At 34.3% G+C, this 19,537-nt stretch overlaps 1 pseudogene; it reads left to right on the top strand.

Annotated features, from left to right (window-relative positions):
- Positions 1 to 9,714: 9,714 nt before the first annotated feature.
- Positions 9,715 to 14,594, top strand: LOC120176453 (annotated as a pseudogene).
- The last annotated feature ends 4,943 nt before the right edge of the window (positions 14,595 to 19,537 follow it).

A 19,537-nucleotide genomic window follows, 5' to 3' on the forward strand; every position in this document is an offset into this window, starting at 1 on the left:
AAACATGTTCATTGAGCACGACTCTGGAGAGAGTTTTTAGGATTTTCAATTTCTTTGAAATGAATTTAAAACATTTGAATTGTAATTATACTTAGGATTATTTACATTTTTTATTTTGAGAAATCAATCATTACTTTTGTTTTTGCCTTTTTTTTACTTTCAATTGAAGTTTCTTTTTCTTACTCTCTTTATCTTCAAAATTATTTTTATTTTGCAAAATATGCCAATTCTGATCAATTATATCATGTTTAGCTAATTTCTTTTAAGTCAAGAGCTAGTAATGAATCAATTCTATGCATTAGAATTGAAAATTACTTAATTCCCTTAGGGATACATTCTATTTCTTCTGGTTTATTATTTTGGCAAACGATCTTACAAATTTTAAAAGCTTTCAAACCAAAAAGAACTCGTTGGTATAGACGTTTAAATATATAGTTGGGAGGAAGAATCATCTTTCCCAGGCCATTATCCGCTTTGTAAAGTCTTGGGCTAAATCCATCAAAGCGAGGCACTCGTCTACCCTTCCAAGTGCCAACCATAGAAACAATAATCAGGTCTGGAAGCCCTCGGTTCATGTAACAGTCAAGCTTAACACCGACTGAACCATGAACCAAGCCAAGATAGAAAAACCGAAGGTGGCATATTTCACAATTTGGATGGAGTTTGGCTCTCCGGATATTGTCCCAGCTTTGTCATTGTTCTATTCTCCACGCCGAGTTATGGGAGCTCATTGACGGTTTAAATGTCGCTTGGAACCAAGGGTTCAAACGTATAACAGTTGAGATGGATAACAAAGAAGTTGTCTGGATTCTGTCATCTCCCGTGTTCTCTTTCGAACTAACCTTGATCTATAGTATCCGGGAACTCCTCCTTCGCCATTGGCAGATCACCTTTAAACATATCCAGCGTGAAACGAACGACGCTGCTGATGCGATAGCTCATCTAAATCGTATGTCCCCTCTTGACCGGTCGGACTTTGACTACCCGTTTGCCAATATTCATCGCCTACTCCACCTGGACATGCACAAGTGGAGAAGGAGGACTCTTTGCTATTAACACAACCCTTCGTTTGTAAAAAAATCATGTGTAGTCATAGACAAGTTGTAGAATCACATATTATGTATACAACAATAGATAAGTTGTATAATCCCATATTAAGTATTTAGTAATAGACAAGTTTAACTCTAGCATATTGGCCTTGGTTCCCAAAGTACCTAATCCATGTATGTAGTCATATCTTGGTCGGCTAGTGATAACTCCGTAAAAAGGTCATATTTGAGTCATTTTCGCTTAAGTTATTGACTGTCTAAAAACTCATTTATGATCATATAGATGCATTTAGGAGCATATAGTTGCATGTGGTGAAATTCTGTTTGCCACGATATTTTATTTTGTAATCAGTAGTGCGTTTTGGGGAAGGTGTTTTGTTTAATGATGTGCAGAATTTGGGAGCAAGGAAAAGCAAAAGGGAAATACCATGACATAAGGAGACTGCTGAGCAGAATGCAAATGCCGAACCAGTTGGCATTTCGAGAATGATCAAAACGAAAGAAAAATATTTTTAGTAAGAGCCAGTTGTCATGGCATAAAAAGTGATTTTTGTAATCAGCATTAAAGGAGGGGCCAATTATCATCTTTGCACCAAATCTCACATAAAAGGAATGAACTTTAAGGTGCAAGTATAATTTTAACACAAAACCCTAGGTTCATTCTCCCCTATAAATAGAAGATGAAGCATGACTTTTTAAGGAGACTTGGAGATTTTTAGACAGCCTCCAAGAGCCTAAAAATTCGGAGAAAAAGTTCTCTCTTTTTCCGTCAATCGTTTTTACCGTGGCATTTCTCCGCTGACAAACTATAGGGAGTGATGAACTACGAGTCCGAGAGGAGCTAGATCGCTGGGACTATTCGTGGTGGCTGAGGGAAGCTCCGACAATGCACATCGAAGGCTTTTCCTCATTCTTTTTGCTCTTTGCTTTCATATTTTATCTTTTGGGTTGTAAGGAACAAATTAACTTACTTTGTGCTTGCTTATTTCGAACCCTACCATGAACTAATCCTATTTGGTGGGAGTTTATTTTGGATATTTAAGATTTGCTTTAATGAATGGTTATTTTTCTATGTTATATTCTATTTTGTTTATGAAGCTTAACGCCTTAAGGTTGTAGGAGCTACGAGAGTAGACGTTCCTTAGGAGATTACTTAGTGTTCGAGAGAATGCCTTATTAGCATATCCTTAGTATTCGAAAGAAACTAGGGAGGAACCACATAAGCAAGGGGTTCTAGATAGTAACTAGGCCTAATCCACATTAGAGATAAGACTAGGATTTCATTCGACTAAAAAGAGTTGTATATGAGCGATAGGTTAGATGATAATGCTGCCGCAAAAAGGTATTGCCGAGACATATCCTGTTATCTGGACCAATAGGATCACTGCAGTAGCTAACGCCAATCAGTTTTTTCAAGGCATCTTCAATCTGTCGAGTCCCTTAACTAGAGATAGCATAGGGCACCCTTAGTAAACTCTGTCGGGCAGATAAGGCATAGAAGTAAGACCATTCTGAGAAGTAGACTTAGATTTTCCTTAGTGACTCCCATCACTCATTCCCATAGTAGCTTGTCGTGTGAGGAGTCTAAAGTCCTTATAATCAAATCCAGTATTTACAATTTATTTTGCCTTTATATTTTTATTTGATTGCACTACACACAATCTATTTTGCCACAACATATCCATTTGCTACCACATTGCCATCGTTCCATTTCCATACCATCCATTCACATTCATTTTGCCACAACATTATCATTTGTATATATACCATCTCTAACTTTACTTAGGTGACAGAGTAAAGTGCCGTGACAAACTTATTTGATTTCCCCCAATCCCTGTGGAGAACGATACTCACTCATCACTTTATTACTTGTTCGATTGTGTATACTTACATACATATCTGCACCATTTATAGTACTCACAAAGAGCGGACAAGTTTTTGGCGTCGTTGTCGGGGATTGGCAACTGGAAGTTAATTTGTTTTGTCATAGCATTTTTATTTTACGTGTTTATTGTTCTTTTTTTAGATAGCTTTACTTTTTATTTTCTTATCTTTTTCAGGTTATTATCGGTGTATGACTAGAAGACACTCGAACGAGCCATTAAAACCGGTTGAACCTGAGATCGAGAGGCTTTTTAGACAAAGAAGACGTGCTCAACGTGCAAATATGTATCAAATCAGAAATCAAGCCATTGGTCATGAGGAAGATTAGAATGTAGGGGCAATTCCAAATGCTGAGAATGCAGTCAGACCTCGAGCCATTCGTGATGTAATACCCCAAAATTTTAGATAATGACCAAAATGAAAATTTTGAAAGTTTGAAGGTCAAAGTAGAAAATTGGGAAAAAAGTTTAGGGAATTAAGTTATAAATTTTCTAAAAAGAATTTTATTCCATAAATATATGGTTTACTCTTGAGATTGGAGTTTTATGGAAATCATATTGTTGGATTTGGAATTTAGTAAAGAAAGGGTTAAAGCTGGTAAGGAATCGGTATTTTCCGATCGAATTGGAATTTTAAAAAAATTTGAAGGATGTTATAAAATGGTTGGAAATATTATTGTAATATTTTAGATCAGAGAAAGTTGGTTTGGAAATGTGCAATTTTTCAGATTTAACCGAAACAGTGGAATTTAGTGACTAAACCGCAAGATTTGAAAATTTAGGGGAAATTTCGGATATAAAAGTCAAAATAATTTATATTTGACTTTGTAATAGGTTAATAATCAGATGGCTTGGTTTGATGGTGAATAAGAAGATTCATTAAGGGTGTTTTGCTCTTATCACAATTAAATGAATAATATATTCATTTAAAGTGGAATGAAATGTAAATTAAGATGACATTTCAACTAAATGTGTTCATCTTATCCTCCAAAAGCTGCGTGGGTTTCTTCAAAGGTAAGAGATCTTCAACTCATTTTCAAGCAATTTCTTTAGGATTATGAGTATGATGAAAATAGAAAATAGTTATTTACGAAAAACGCTATCATTTGGTATCAATATTGCATGATAATATAGCTTGATTTCAAATATCCCAAAATTTGGAAATTTGGGTTTATACTATGGTTGTTGAAATTGATGATGATTATTGATGATTTTTGTGTTCGTTGTCGACCGATGAACAAAACCCCTTAAACCTTTCGTCATGAATCGTCTTCGTTCGTCATTAATTTTAGTCGGAAGTATCGTCGGTTTTAACTTAATTTTCGTTGGTTTTTTGTCGATTCACATTGATCAGGCCACCCGTTTTCGACACCTCCCACACCATCGTGTTCCTTGCATCGTTCCAGGACCACCGGTGATCTTCGTGTCTCCGTCATCACTGGCTCGTTAAGGGGTAAGAAAGTCAAAGTTTTCGATCTTTTAGAATCGAGCTATCCGCCGTTCAAAATTGTAAACCGAGCTTGGTAAGTGTTTTAAAATGTCATAAAATAATTTTTTCAAATTTTTTCCAGGATTTTTAGGGGCTCCGAGGATGCCGCACGCGCCGCCCCTGCGCAGTAAAGAAGAAAAAAAACTCGGGTGCTAGTTTTGTAAATATTTTTGAAATGGTGCCTAATTTGTAATTAATTTCTGTTAGGGTGATATTTGTGTAAAACCGTTGACCGACCTTGACCAGAACTTTGATCGGCGTTGATTGGGCGTTAACTTTAACTTGATGTTTTTCGACGTCCTGAGTTTGATTTCGCAGTCCGATTTTTGAAATTTGGACCCGAAGGCCTCGAAATTCTAGTCAAACCGTTTGACTTTGAGCGAAAAGTCAAAATTTTTGAAAGTCATATTTTATGTTTTTCGAAGTCCTAAATCCGAATCCGAAGTCCGTTTCGCCAAATTTGAAACCAGTAAGCTGGTTTTCACTGATTTATCATTGATTCGATCCGTTTTTCAGAAATTAAGCTCCGTTTTTATATAATTTCTGTTGATATGTATCTAAGGAATTATTGGAAGTTGATTTCAAGATCGAGGGTGTTCGAATGGAATTTTATGGTCAATCAGTATGGCACAGAAATCGAGGTAATACTTTACTACCTCTTTATGCTTTATGGAACATGTTGATATTGTAAATGCATGAATAAGTTATTGTTTGGTCTCGTTTATGTAGTTAATTAATTTCTACACTCAATCCGAAAACGGTAAAAATTCGGTAGCTGAATATAGTTCAGATGACTTATATAAGAAATTAAGGGATTGTAAGAATTAAAATTACAAGTTCTGTGTTTAGTGATAAAGGAATCAGCTTGGATCTGTATCATATAATTTATTTCATCAAAGGTACTTGGATGGAAAATTATGATAATACTCTAGTATGGTAAAATTACGAAAATACCCTTATGATGTAAGATGACAAGAATTGACCCTGGAAGTTGGTTAATAACTCTGAAAAGACATATTGATCTGGTAAAATTTTAGATGTGCATAAGAAATGCTAGTTTGCTTAGAAGATTTGGATAACTGCTTTTTAACCCCTTGAGGGTTTGTGCAAGATACTAGAAGTCTGTTAAGGGAATCATTTCAAGATCAGAGTGTTCGGGAAATCAATTAACCATAGGATCTATAAATTATATTATTTTCGTTAAGAGATAATATCAAAATTATTTGGTTAAAAAATTACAAAAATGCCCTTGAGAGGTAAAAATAGTATGAGTTAACCCTGAATGAGAAAGTACTTTGAGGATTCGTACTTAACTCGATAAATTATAGATTTAATGGTTAAGATCCGTCTTTGTACAGAAAATTCCTTATAACATGTTTGTAAAATCTGAGAAGGCACTTGACCCGAAAATATCCGAGTTATGAGTAAATACTTGAAGAATAATTTATCGTGGGTGTTCTTTTGTCAGAATTGTTCGAAAGGACTGAAATAAATGATAAGTTTGAATTTAATAATAAGATCGGACGGAAGGAAATGATTGAAATACACTGGATTTGTAAAATGAACAAAATACCCCTGAAATAGAAATGACTCAGGAATATCACCAAGCCCAAGAATGAATGAATATCCTCAAGCTTTGAAATAAATAAAAAAACATTGAGCACCAAAATAACCAAAATACCTTTATGGTCTAGACTAAGTAAATGTCTTGGATTAATTAAGGAAATCCAAATAAACATGGGTATGGTACTACTCATAAAAGTTATGGATCACATATTAAGCCGAGCAACCAATGCTAGTGTAATATCAGTACAAGAACGACATAGATGTCCCTTGAATACATGTTCGACTTTTTAAGTTTAGCTCAATTATAATTTTGGAAGTATTTAGCTCAGCTAAACTCTAGAGCATATTCGGTACTAAGAAGTGGATATTCGTGAGACAAATCAACCACGAATACCAGAAAGACTTTATTATATGACTAAATTAAACTGAAAGGAAGTACAAAATATAGCTGAAATTCAAAAATGTTGGAATTAATCTGGAAAACTCTGAAGTAACTGCATATACTTGATTGCTAAACGAATTGAGTAACCTCAATGAATGAGGATTAAATAGGTGATTGGATGAGTTTGGAAACACGGTTGAACTTACATGACAAATTGTCCTTATGGGTCATGAACTATGAATCAAGTATGTCAGTAATTCCTGATATCGTTGAGACATGGAAATGAAATAAAGATCATTGGAAGATTTATTCAGTGGTGATTACGAAGATGATTTATGGATAAGAATTGTTAGTATTTAAGAGTGAATACCCTTAAAAGGCAATAAATTGATGAATCGACATGCATTAGTTCTGAGAGTTGTTCAGTTCGATAAACCGATTGATCAACATAGATGGTAAATGTCTTGAATCTCCGTTCCTCCTTTAATAGCTCAAATCACTTCAGACATTTGTGAACATTTTCTTGATGCATATGAAAACATAGTGGGTTCTAAAGTATCAACCTTAAATATCTGATTAGAACGGTTAGTAATCGATTCTCTTCAATAAGACCTCGTTATTGGAATTTGATCAAATTGCATAAGTTTTCTGTTATCCATACTGATGACTTCAAAATGTCTCTGAAAAATACTTGGATTCTCTAGTGTGTTCCCTATATATTAATAAATTATTTTAACATGTGGTACACTAAAATCTATGGTTACTATTTTATGGATGCACTGACTTAATGGTGATTGCTTATGGATTTGTATCACTCAATAAATTGTATCTTAGAGATACTGATTTGTAAAGTACAACTCTGATCAAGATGGAAAATTTTTATGGACCTAATGTGCTCTTAGGTAGGCTCTGTGGCCTTGAGATCATTCTCGGGTAGGCCCTGCATTCCTAAGATATGTTCTTAGGTAGGCCCCGTGGCCCCAAACTTTCTTGGGTAGGCTCTCAAGCCCTAAGATATTCCCTTAGGTTAACTCTTTATACGATGGTTTTAAAATACAAGTTTAAAAAGCTCCACTACAATATGATTTCTGAGATTTACTGAACTGTCATTTGATTAATGTACCTATTATGATTTTATCGTACTGTTGGAACACACTAGACATCCTATTCGATCTTATGAAAACGTGATACCATGAATGCTTCTTATGAACTGAGATCTTTATAGCTTCTATTTGATGAACCACCAGTAGAACCTTTGATTATCCCGAAAATTTGTATACGTCTGATTGAATAAGGAAATTATGGCTTTCCATTTATCTGCATGTCATGTAGCATCATCTGGTAGTTCTGTGTTACTGAGCTTTCCGAAGCTCACTCTATTACTCACCATGGCAGGTTAAAAGAATTGTACCAGTACAACTATCGACATCAATAAGGGAGTTCTTCCAGCGTTGCTTGCAGAGTGGTACATGTGATTAGGGGCATGTAATTGTATTTTGTTTTATATTTGTGTCTGAAAATCTGTTTTATTTCTGAATATGAATAAATCATTTTATGATTTTACATGTTTTAATAAAAGTTTTAAATTTTCCGCTATTTTTACGGTGAGTTACTCTAGTGGCCCTAATGTGACATGTCAGATCAGATCGGGCTATCCGCATCGATCTGAGGGGATTACATTTAGTTGCAGCAAAGGGCAGATGCGATGAGCATTTTGGTGTATGAAGCAAAGGCAAGGGCGAGAGACCCGGTTTATGGATGTGTAGGGGCCATATCTTATTTACATAATCAAGTTTCTGAGCTTCAAATGCAGCTAATGGTGGCTCAAGATACTCATAACTTTAATTGAAATACCAACAAATCAATCATTATCCTATACAAACTAAATCCCATAGAACTACCCAAACATTGTGCCAAAATATAAACCCTGCAGACCGCAACCCAAACTTATATCAACAAAAAACCAATGCCTGCAAAACACACTCAATACTGACGCTTAATTCTCATTTGCAACTGCTGAAATCAAATTCAAAATGGATGATTAGTAGTAGAACCAGACTTGACAGATGGTTTGGTGAAGCAAAAAGATTCGTTAAACCACGTTGGATTGTAACTTTGCTATATAACTGTACTATCCTTTAACACCCCCTATAATTCCACCAGCGTTTCCATCACAATTTCGTATCCCCTTCGACATTAAATTTCCAAATTGATATCTTTAACCTATTTTTCACAGCCCGTCCAGATTAAATTTCTAAATTGATATGTCTAACCTACTTTTCATAGCCCCATCGAGATTAAATTTCAAAATTGATATGATCTTTAATCTACTTTTCATTGCCCCGTCGACATTAAATTTCAAAATTGATATGATCTTTTAGTCATTGTTTGGGATGAAATTAGAATATTCAAAAGTTTATTGACCAATTTAAAATAAGGATAATAGTTTGGGGATATATGATGCAATTAACTTCAAAAAAATTAGATCCTTACCTTAACATACTTGAAAATTTTAGTCTCTTGTTGGATTTTTTTTTGAATTGTTAGATTTTTATTTAAAGCAAATTTAAAATCTTTAGACCTTTTTCCATTATCTTAAAAGATTAAACACATAAGCATTGTTTAAAAAGTTACACTTATTTAAACTTCACAATCTCAATTTAAACTTCTACCCATTTTAATTGGGATCGTTTAGAGTGAATGCATCGATATCCTTGCCGTGGGATTTCAAAATTTTCTATAAACCATTTTATCGAGGGACAAATGCAGGATTTTATGTTAGAGAATGAACTTAAACTTGGGAGTTAACTAAAATTTCAGGGGTCGAAACAGATTTTCAATAGAAATTATATAAAAAAAATATAAAATATATGATAATTTTAAATGTTTAGGGTAACTACCCCACACGCTCCCAGACCATCTTTGCTTTTATCATACCATATTTTCATTCTAATTTTTCATATAAAAATCACACATTACTATGAGTAATGCTATAACTTTAAAATTCAAATTCATTCATTTTAAACTTATATTTGACACTCGTAAGACAAGGTAGGTTTAACAATAAGTTTGTTTTATTTAATGTTTCACACATAACAAACAACACGATGCATGCATATTTTTATTGTGAAAATTCCCCTAACTAATTTTGTTCTTATGTGACTACATTTATTTTATCACGTGGCAAGAAGACTTTGCATTATACATAATATAAAATATTTATCAAATTATGTGTTCGTCCAATAAAATTTTGACACATGGACGTGTCATGGTGCAATGCTATTCCTATATAAGCGGCATGGTTCTAAAATGTTTCTCCACCACTCAAAACCATCAAAGCAAACTCATCGGCCGAATCATGTCTGCCCAGTCCGACGACCCCACTCCCCCCTTCGATCCATCAAAGCCGTCCGTTCCCATCTCCTACCCAATCAAGACCCTTCAAGAACTTGACTCTCGCTCTTGCTTCTCTTCTTTTCATTACCCTTTTAACAAGTCAAGTGTTCCTCTCCGACCAAACTCAGCTTCGACTCAGAGGTCTAGGTTTTGGTTTGCCATGACATGAAAGGCGGTTACGTGGACGACAAGTGGGTCCAGGGTGGTTTTTGATGGATATTTTTGTTTATTTCTCTCACAATTTGGTCACCTTTCCTCCGCCTTGTTGGACCAACGCTGCTCACAGGCATGGAGTTAAGGTCAGTTGCTAAATTACCTTTTTAATAATTCAAAGAACTAAGTTGGATGATATATATGTGTGTGTATATATATATATATATCAAATCTGGTTATTAATCCTTATGCTATTTTCACGTTCAATTATTTAATTTTTTATTATTTGAATTTTAAAATTTTAGTTATGATTAAAACATACATAATGACCTAATCTAATCAACATGGAAAACGAAAATTAAGTATACGAGTTATGCATAGTACATGAACTAATAATGAAAATTGAATCACTTAAAGACTATAGTTTGAATCAAAGTTAAAGTTTGAAAAATATATAAGAATGACCAAATTAGTTATAGGGACTAAATTCATAATTTACCCAAAGTTTAAGAGATAGTGAGAAAAATTAACCCTTTTTACATGTTACTAAAGAAAAACATTAACTACAACGTTAAATTTTTCATATTTTTGAAGTGACAATCCACACAAAATTATTTATCTTATATATCACGCATTAAACAATTATAATATAAAATGTTAAAATTTAAAAAAAAATTAAAATATTACAAGAAGAATATATTTTTTTAAAGAGATCCATGGTGTATAGATGCATTGTCATGTGAGTTCTAAGTCAATGACATTAAAATTTTATTTTTTTAATTAGTATTTTTATATGAAAAAAATGATGACGTGGTCCCTTTTAAACAAACTAATGGTCAGATAACAATATGTAAAATTTGAGGGATGATTTTATTATTGTACTAATATAAACCTATAAGATAATCACATATTAGACACTTAACTATATTGGATTATATTAGATCCATTGTTTTTGTTATATTTCTTTATTTTTTTATTAGTCTAGAGTGAATACAATTTAAGGGTGCTTAATGAGTTGAGCAACTCAAACTTGACTCGGTCAAAATTCGGTAAAAGCTCTACTCAGGTTGACTCGACTTGAACTCAACTCGAGACCTTAATGAGTTGAGTCGAGCAAAGTCCAACTCGACTCGATAAGTTCGCGAGCAGCTTGTTAATTTTTTATAATTTTTTAGTAGTTATTTTAAAAACTATTTCATTCAAAAACTACTAATTTACTAATAGATAATGAAAACATGATAAATGACTAATATATTATTTTATAGCATTAGTAGATTTTAACTATAGTTAAAAAATAAGATAGAAATTTCAATGAGCTTAACGAGCAACAAGCAAAGCAACAAACTTAACGAGCAACAAGCAAAACAACAAACTTAACGAGCAACGAGCTTAACAAGAACGAGTCGAGCAATAAATTTTTTCAACGAGCACGAGTAGAGCAAAATTTTAACGACCTCAGCGAGTAACGAGTGGAGTTGAGCAACAAAATTATTTTAACGAGCATAAGTCGAGCAACAAGTTTTTTTTAACGAGCACGAGTAAAACAAAATTTTAACAAGCTCAATGAGTAACGAGTCAAGACGAGCAACAAAATTTTTTTAATGATAATGAGTCGAGCACTACCCAACTCGCGATCGACTTGCTCGATAAGCACCCCTAATACATTATAATATATATTCAAAAATTCAACCATTTGACAATGAATGCTCATAAAACCTATATATGTCGTACTTGAATTCAAGACCTCAAAGCATAATAATAATCTCATAATCACTAAGATCATTTTGTTTTTATCATTAAAATATATTTTTAAACTAAGTATATATTAAATATAATGCATATTTTCAATTAATACAAGTTTATTATTAGAAAAATAATTAAATTTTCTTTTTTGTTATTTCCTTTTTTATTGTTTAATAGAAATATAGTTTAAATATTTTGAAATAATTTTAATTTATTCATATATAAGTTTTGAGATCAGTTCTTTTTTCTCCTTTTAATTATTTACTTTTGTATGTTAATAATTTATTTTACATAAAAACCTAATAAATAATGGTGACTGATTAATTTTAAATAAAATCAATTTAATTTCAAGGTATATATATATATATATATATATATATATAAAAGAATTACCAAGTTTAAAAATTATTAATTTTACTGGAAATTAATGTTTATATGTTAGTACTTTTATTTCTTGGATTATGATGTGTTGAAGACTAATGGAGCTTTCTATATATCACATTACCTATGGCTCTGGAAACTAAGGTATTAGGGACGTTTATCACCGAAGGATCGGACGGGTATGCTATCTGCCACGAAATGCTGTCGACCAAGGAGTCTGCTCACAACTATGCTGAGCGCTTGACAGAGCTTGCTGTTGCTTTGGGCTTTGATGGCTGGCTGGTATGATAAACCCTAAACCTTAAGTCCTCAATCTTGAACTCGTTAAATGCGAACCTCAAACATTTTGGACAACAGAAATGTTTAATGCTTTGTCCTATGTCACTATATAATCTTGTAATGCTTACTTGCAGCTCAACATAGAGAATGACATTGACGTCAACCAAATCCCGAATCTGAAAGAATTTATCAGCCATTTAACTGAGACCATGCACTCCTCGGTTCCTGGTTCTTTGGTTATATGGTTCGAGAATCCAAAAAGTCAAATCATGCAAATATGTTTTGGAACATATGTTGTCACTTTTATTTGATTAACGTTGTTGGTTGCTCAGGTATGATAGCGTTACAATTAATGGTTACATTAGCTATCAGAATCAACTGAACGAAGTGAATAAACCTTTCTTTGATGTTTGTGATGGAATCTTTACCAACTATTGGTGGCAGGTATTGCTGTTTAAGCTATCGGAAACGTAAGTCTACTTGTTGCTGTATATATGAACTTTTCTGTAAATTGCAGGAGGACTATCCGGAGAAGTCAGCAAAGGTGGCCGGAGATAGAAAGTTCGATGTCTACATGGGGATCGACGTATTCGGAAGGGGAACGTATGGTGAGGGAGGATGGAAAGTACGTTTCATACTAATCTTATGCCATATTTTTTATGCCATTGTGAATTTGTGATGTATATATATCATCTTCCTCCGACAGACAAATGTTGCACTTGATGCAATAGTAAAGGGTGATGTCTCGGCTGCCATATTTGCTCCCGGATGGGTTTATGAAACAAACCAACCCCCAAACTTTCAGACTGCACAAAACCAGTAATGATTTTTTCCCTACGTGTGCTTTGCTCATATGATGTTTTGGATTATCTTAACCGAATGGCTTTTCGCAGTTGGTGGGGTCTGGTAGAGCAATCGATGGGAAATGTTGTGCAGAAGTATCCTGATGCACTACCATTCTTTTCGAACTTTGATCAGGTTACAACCAACTCGAATTCATCTCGCTCGAATTCTGATCGCCTGCGTATTGACCGTGTTTTTTGAATTGTTCAGGGCCGTGGTAATCATATTTCCGTCGACGGAGTACGAGTGTCTAGCACTAAGTGGAATAACATTTCTTCACAAACCTTTCAGCCTTTCGTGGTGTATGCAGATGATTCTACTCCGAATACTATTGATGTTCTTGTGGAGTAAGTTTACACGATCCATTGCATTGACACCATTTCTTCATGTATATTTGAAGTTTGTACTTATATATATAGATGATATAATGGTAGTTTCATGGAAGGGTCCTTCGGCGGAGGAGGAAACCTCACCTTTCGAGGAACTCTCAAAGCCGATGCCACGTTCTCGACTAGACTATTTTTGGGACAAGTTGTTATGGATGGCTTGCCGGTTCACTTCACATACTCTGTAAGCTATCTTCACTTATTGCTTTGCATTGTGACTAAATATTTTTGATAATGGTATTGTTTTGTATTCCTCTCCGTCAGGTAAAATCACAAGGTAACTCTGTATTGGGGCTTTCTCTTACATTCTCTTCGGAAGCGGGAGGAGAAACGACTTTGGTTGTTGCATCCCGGGGAACGAACAGATTCTCGAGCGAATTTAGTGACGTGATCGTGCCACATAGACTTACAAAGCCAGACAATGCTCCGGGATGGGACATAGAAGAGTTCACCATTGCAATGAACGGATACACTTTGAAAGAAATCCGGGCTGTATGCTTCACTGACCAGCCTGGAAACACGAATCCGGTCGAATACCTTGCGGTTCTCGGGCATATTAAGATTTCAACTTCGGACAAGCCTACTGAGTTCCCTCCGTCTACTTCCTGGATCGTCGACGGACAATACATCGAATGGGGAGGTTCTCCAGGTTCCAAAACACTTAGTCTGAAAATTAGTTGGAAACTGAAAGATGGAAAGAACCCTCCTTACCAGACATACAATATCTACGTCGAGAAACAACCAAAACAGTCGATCCGAGCTCCGGGAAGAAAGGTAGAAGGTGAACGAGAGTACATCGGAGTTGCACATGTAGAAGCCTTCTATGTATCTCAACTTGCCATCCCTTCAGGTACTTCCAGCCTCAAATTTATCATTCAAGTGTGCGATGTTGATGGTGCTAGCCAGAAGCTCGAAGATGCTCCGTTTTTTCAACTCAATGTTTGAAGCTCAATGAAGGGTTCCACTTTGGTTCCTTTGCCTTGGTCTTTAGGCAAACAAATCATAATAGCTTACATATGAATATAAGCATGCAGCTGAATCCTTATAATAAACTACAAATAAATGGCTTACCTATGAATGTAAGCAGCTGTATCCTTTATAATAAACTATAAATAAATGGCTTACCTATGAATGTAAGCCATTGGATCATAAATGTATTCTATTTATTAAGTAATTCTAAGACCTTTGAACATCACACACACGTACATATATGATCAGGTTTCTACAATGATTGTTTAGATATCATTATAATTAAAGAAAAATTGACAAATATAACCGAGACATCTTCGTCTTAGTAGAAGCGTTAAGGTAGCCTTTCTTTTGTTAGGACAACATAATCGCGATTCTCATTAAGATACAGAGAAGAAACACAAATTGCAAGAGCGGAGGCAACTCAACCCCTTAAGTAAATTCATAAGTTAGAAGCTCAGGATTGATATATGTCTTCTCTCGATGGAAACATCTCGACGGTTACGGGGTAAAAAGTCTGATTATTAGTAGATAACAGAGGCATGCATCTTAACTCGTTTGATCAATTAATGTAGTGAAATTGTTTTTCACTTCAAAATTATAGTTGATGCAACTCTTTGAGTGTGGTGGCATAGATGCTTGATAGAGGTGCTAACCAATTTTTCCGTTCATATGTTTGGGTCGTTGCTTTGACTTTGGTTGCTTCAAGTCTGAATTAGGGGTAAGTGAAGAGGGCATGCTTCGTGAAAGCAATGCCCTGAATGACATCACCTTCCCGTCTCTAATGCTCGTTGGAAGAGTAATCCAATTGTGAGAAGAGCACATCATGTTGTTTGCACTGCCTTTTGAGGGGTCTTCGGTCGTACATGTAAGCTCTACAACTCGATCTATAGGTTCTAGCTAGCCAAAAGTAACCAAGTACGTCAGTGAGGATTTTAGGAAGAGGTTGAGGTGATATTGGCTATTTTAGTTTTAGGGGTGCATGTCGACTGATTCACTTTCTCTCTGTATTTCACGTTTGTACATTAATTGTTAATGGAAACAAATGAGTTGTCAATTATTGACCTCTTATGATTTGAACTGAGAATCGTAATTGATAGTGATAGAACTTTTGGTCCGTGTTTGGATCCTCTGTCTCCATTAGGAGAGAGGAGGAATCCGTAAGAACGAGTTCCATATCTTTCTCTCAGTATTGTTCAAGAAGTTCTAAAAATTGGGGATTTTGGATCAATTTAAATTAAAATGAAAAGGGAGTCGCCATCGACCTTTGGGTTAGGTAGGTCGAATACCTAAAAACGTCTTTTAAAATTTTTTTTAAGAAAAATCGTTTTTAAGAAGAAAAAAAACTGATATGCGTTTACAAAGATTCGATTAAAACGGGTTCGGGAGTCGGTTACGCATGGGGAAAGATTAGCACCCCACATCGCCCAAAATTGGTACTGTGTCGCTTACACATTGTTATAATGGTGGAAATTATAAATCGAATATAAAGTTAAATTACGATTAATTTATTGAAATATAATTAATTTACTTCAAAATTAATTAATTAATTAAAGAAAATCCTTTAACTTGATAAAAAATCTTGAAATTAACAATCCTTCGTTGGAAAAGCTATTTCAACTATTTTTCATTGTTAAAGAATATTTCGTCCTCGAATATGTAAAAGATGCATATCAAATATAAATAGCAATTTGACAGTTACGAAAAATAAAATAAAATACATAACTTGCATTGTTCAGTGTAAAATAAAAATGAATTAACAATTAAAAAAAACTAAAAATTGATTTATTTCAAGTTCCATTTAGTTCAAACATCGTATTAGATTGTACCACTTCGATCAAGTGATACTTTCTACGTCCGTTCTATAAATACGAGTTCTTAACAATCTTCGAATAAGTTACTAAAATATTGGCAAATAGAAAATTTTATAAATTAAAATAAATCACATTGAATAAAATAGAATAAACATTAATAATACATTTTCATTCATGAATATACAAAGGCAGAAAATTAAACTTAATAAATAAGTATATAATTACATATGATACAACATGTGCATGAAATAAAATAAAAATAAATTAGTATATGCATAAATACATTTGAAACATGATATATGTACATAAATATTATAACATAGGTTAAAATGTAAACATGCAAATATGACATACCATAACACAAATAACATAAAATAAATAATCTTTATACACAAGTGACTAAAATGCATAAATCGAAAATACAGTATCAGAGTCAAAAAATAAAAAACAGAATCAATCAGTGGCTAAAATGAAAAAGAATAAAATCGGTAGTCAATTTCAGAACAGGCAGAATATCATACATAGTGACCAAATTGAAACAAGATAAAACAGAATGTCAAAATTAGAACAAACAAAGAAAACAAGCCTCTTGTTGACTATAATATAAAACATGGTAAAGATATAGGTATCTAAATCATTATTAACCCATAAACCAGTGCCCAAAATGCAATAACAGAAAAATGACTAAAATAAATTAATATAAACATGTATTGCATAAATATAAATAATCTAAAATACAATGATCTAGGCCCAAATATAAACATAAAAGCATTCAAAGGCAATAAAGGATAAAATTACAATAAAAATAAAATAAGAACTCGAAATACAAAGAAATAAAATTTTCATTGACTGATGAAAATGGAAATCTTACTAACTATAGGGATCAAATGTGGTATTAACCTCGAACACCCAGAACACGCGAGGTAAGATTACACAATCACAAGGACCAAATATGCCATTATCCCCTTTCACGGACGCACAAACTCCCTTGATATAAAGTGACGCCGTTTCACACGTGGATTATAAGACCCAATAAGTGTTTTGAAACCCTATTTTCATTTTGTTTTCCTCTCTCAGCCACTCTCCTCTCTCTCTCTATAATCTCCCATTTCACTCTTAAATCCTCCCCACCGAGAAGAACATAACACCAAGGGATCCCTGGCCACCGTAGATCGGTGGCCATAGAGAGCATACAAACCCCAAAGCTCAACAGTTCATGACCCTAACGATGTAAAATCTCACCCCTCCTCTCTCTATCTTTTTTTCTTTTTTTTTGTTCTCACTGAGTGCCTCCCCCCCCCCCTTTTTGGTTTGCTTGCATGTGATTTTAATGGATTTTCTGGTGAGATGATGAAGTCTATGATAGAGGGTATGGGCTTCACTAATCAGGATAGGTTGAATCCCGAATTTTCGGGATTCAAGTATGGTTTTCTGAATTTGGTTGGTTGAATCATTGTTTTGGGTATATTTGAATTGTAGATGATATTTTTGGGGCTGATTTGTTCCGTTTAGTTCACTATAAATGATGATGGTGGCATGGGAATGTATGGGGGACAAAAATTGGTTATTACAGCTGCCTCTCTTTGCTCATTGCTGTGAAAACAGGAATAGAGCAAAGACATAAAACATCAATTTTTGGACCGTCAACAAGTCTCAAGCTCCGAATTCTTCTTATTATGAACTCTTCTCTCTCTTTTTAAAGGTATCGGTTAAGGTTAAAAATGACGCTGCTCATTTATATTGAAGAGATCTGACCACTTTCAAAATTATTTGTTGAAGATAACACTGTTCCTTCTTGTGGAGAAATTCTGGTCAATTTGGAGATAATTTAGGAACAATACGATTCCTTCATGATGAGGAAGTCTAATTGTCTGAAGATGACACTGCTCCTTCGCATTGAGGAGATCGGGTCAATTTGATGTTGAAGACGACACTGCTCATCCGTGTTGAAGAGATCGGGTCGTCTTTAGGAAGTATGATAACACGGTTCCACTCTGCTGGAGACGACTGGTTATCTGAGGTTGACACGGTTCCACTCTGCTGGGGAAATCTGGTCAGGGGATGACACTGCTCATACATGATGAAGAGTTCTTGGACATCTTTAGGAATGATGATAACACGATTCCACTTTGCTGGGGACGGTTGGTTATCTAAGATTGACACGGTTATACTTTGTTGGGGAAATCTGGTCGGGGGATGACACTGCTCATACGTGATGAAGAGTTCTGATCGTCTAAGGGTGACACGACTCCTACGTGAAGAGGAGGTCTGGTCGAGGGATGACACTGCTCATACACGATGAAGAGTTCTTGGCCATCTTTAGGAATGATGATAACTCGGTTCCTACGCGATGAGGATGACTGGTTATCTATAGGTGACACGGCTCCTACGTGATGAGGAGGTCTGGTCGGGGAATGGCACGGCTCATACATGATGAAGAGTTTTGACCATGTTTAGGGATTATGGTTACAAGAGAAACTAACTCAAAGATTTGTTTTAAAAGAAATAGACTCAAAGATAATGGCGTTTCAAAAGAAGCGACTTAAATATGGATTTGTTTCAAGAGAAACAGACTCAATGATATTATGTTTATAAAGAAACTGCCTCAAGGGAGACAAAATTTGTTTAAATAGAAATGATCTCAAAGATAGGTGTTTTCAAAAGAAATTTTCTTGAGAGACAAAATTTTGTTTCAAAAGAAACAAACTCAAAGATTTTTTTCCACAGAAATTGTCTCAAGAGACAAAAATTTTGTTTTCAGAGAAACGGACTCAAATATTTTTGTTCTTATAGAAATGACTCAAAGATTTTTTTACAAAAAATTATCTCAAGAGAGACAAAACTTTGTTTCAAAAGAAAAACACTCAAAGATGGGTTTTGTTTCAAGGGAAACATACTCACAGATGATAAATGTTGTTCCAAATAAACATACTCAAAGGTTTTTCAAAAGAAACTTTCTCAAAAGAGAAAAAAAATTTGTTTCCAAAGAAACATACTCAAAGATGGGTTACGTCTTAAGTGAGAAGGAATTTATTTCAAAGGAAACAATCTTCAAGGTTGGTTTTTTCATTAGAAATTGTCTTAAGAGAGACAAAATTTATTTTTAAAGATATAGACTCAAAGATGATTTTGTTAGTAGAATTAAAAAGGAACAAACTCAAAGATTTGTTTCAAGAGAAACTATCTCAAGAGAGACAAAATCCA

Source organism: Hibiscus syriacus, unplaced genomic scaffold (assembly GCF_006381635.1).
Source record: "Hibiscus syriacus cultivar Baekdansim isolate YM2019G1 unplaced genomic scaffold, ASM638163v2 tig00112249_pilon, whole genome shotgun sequence".
NCBI lineage: Eukaryota > Viridiplantae > Streptophyta > Magnoliopsida > Malvales > Malvaceae > Hibiscus > Hibiscus syriacus.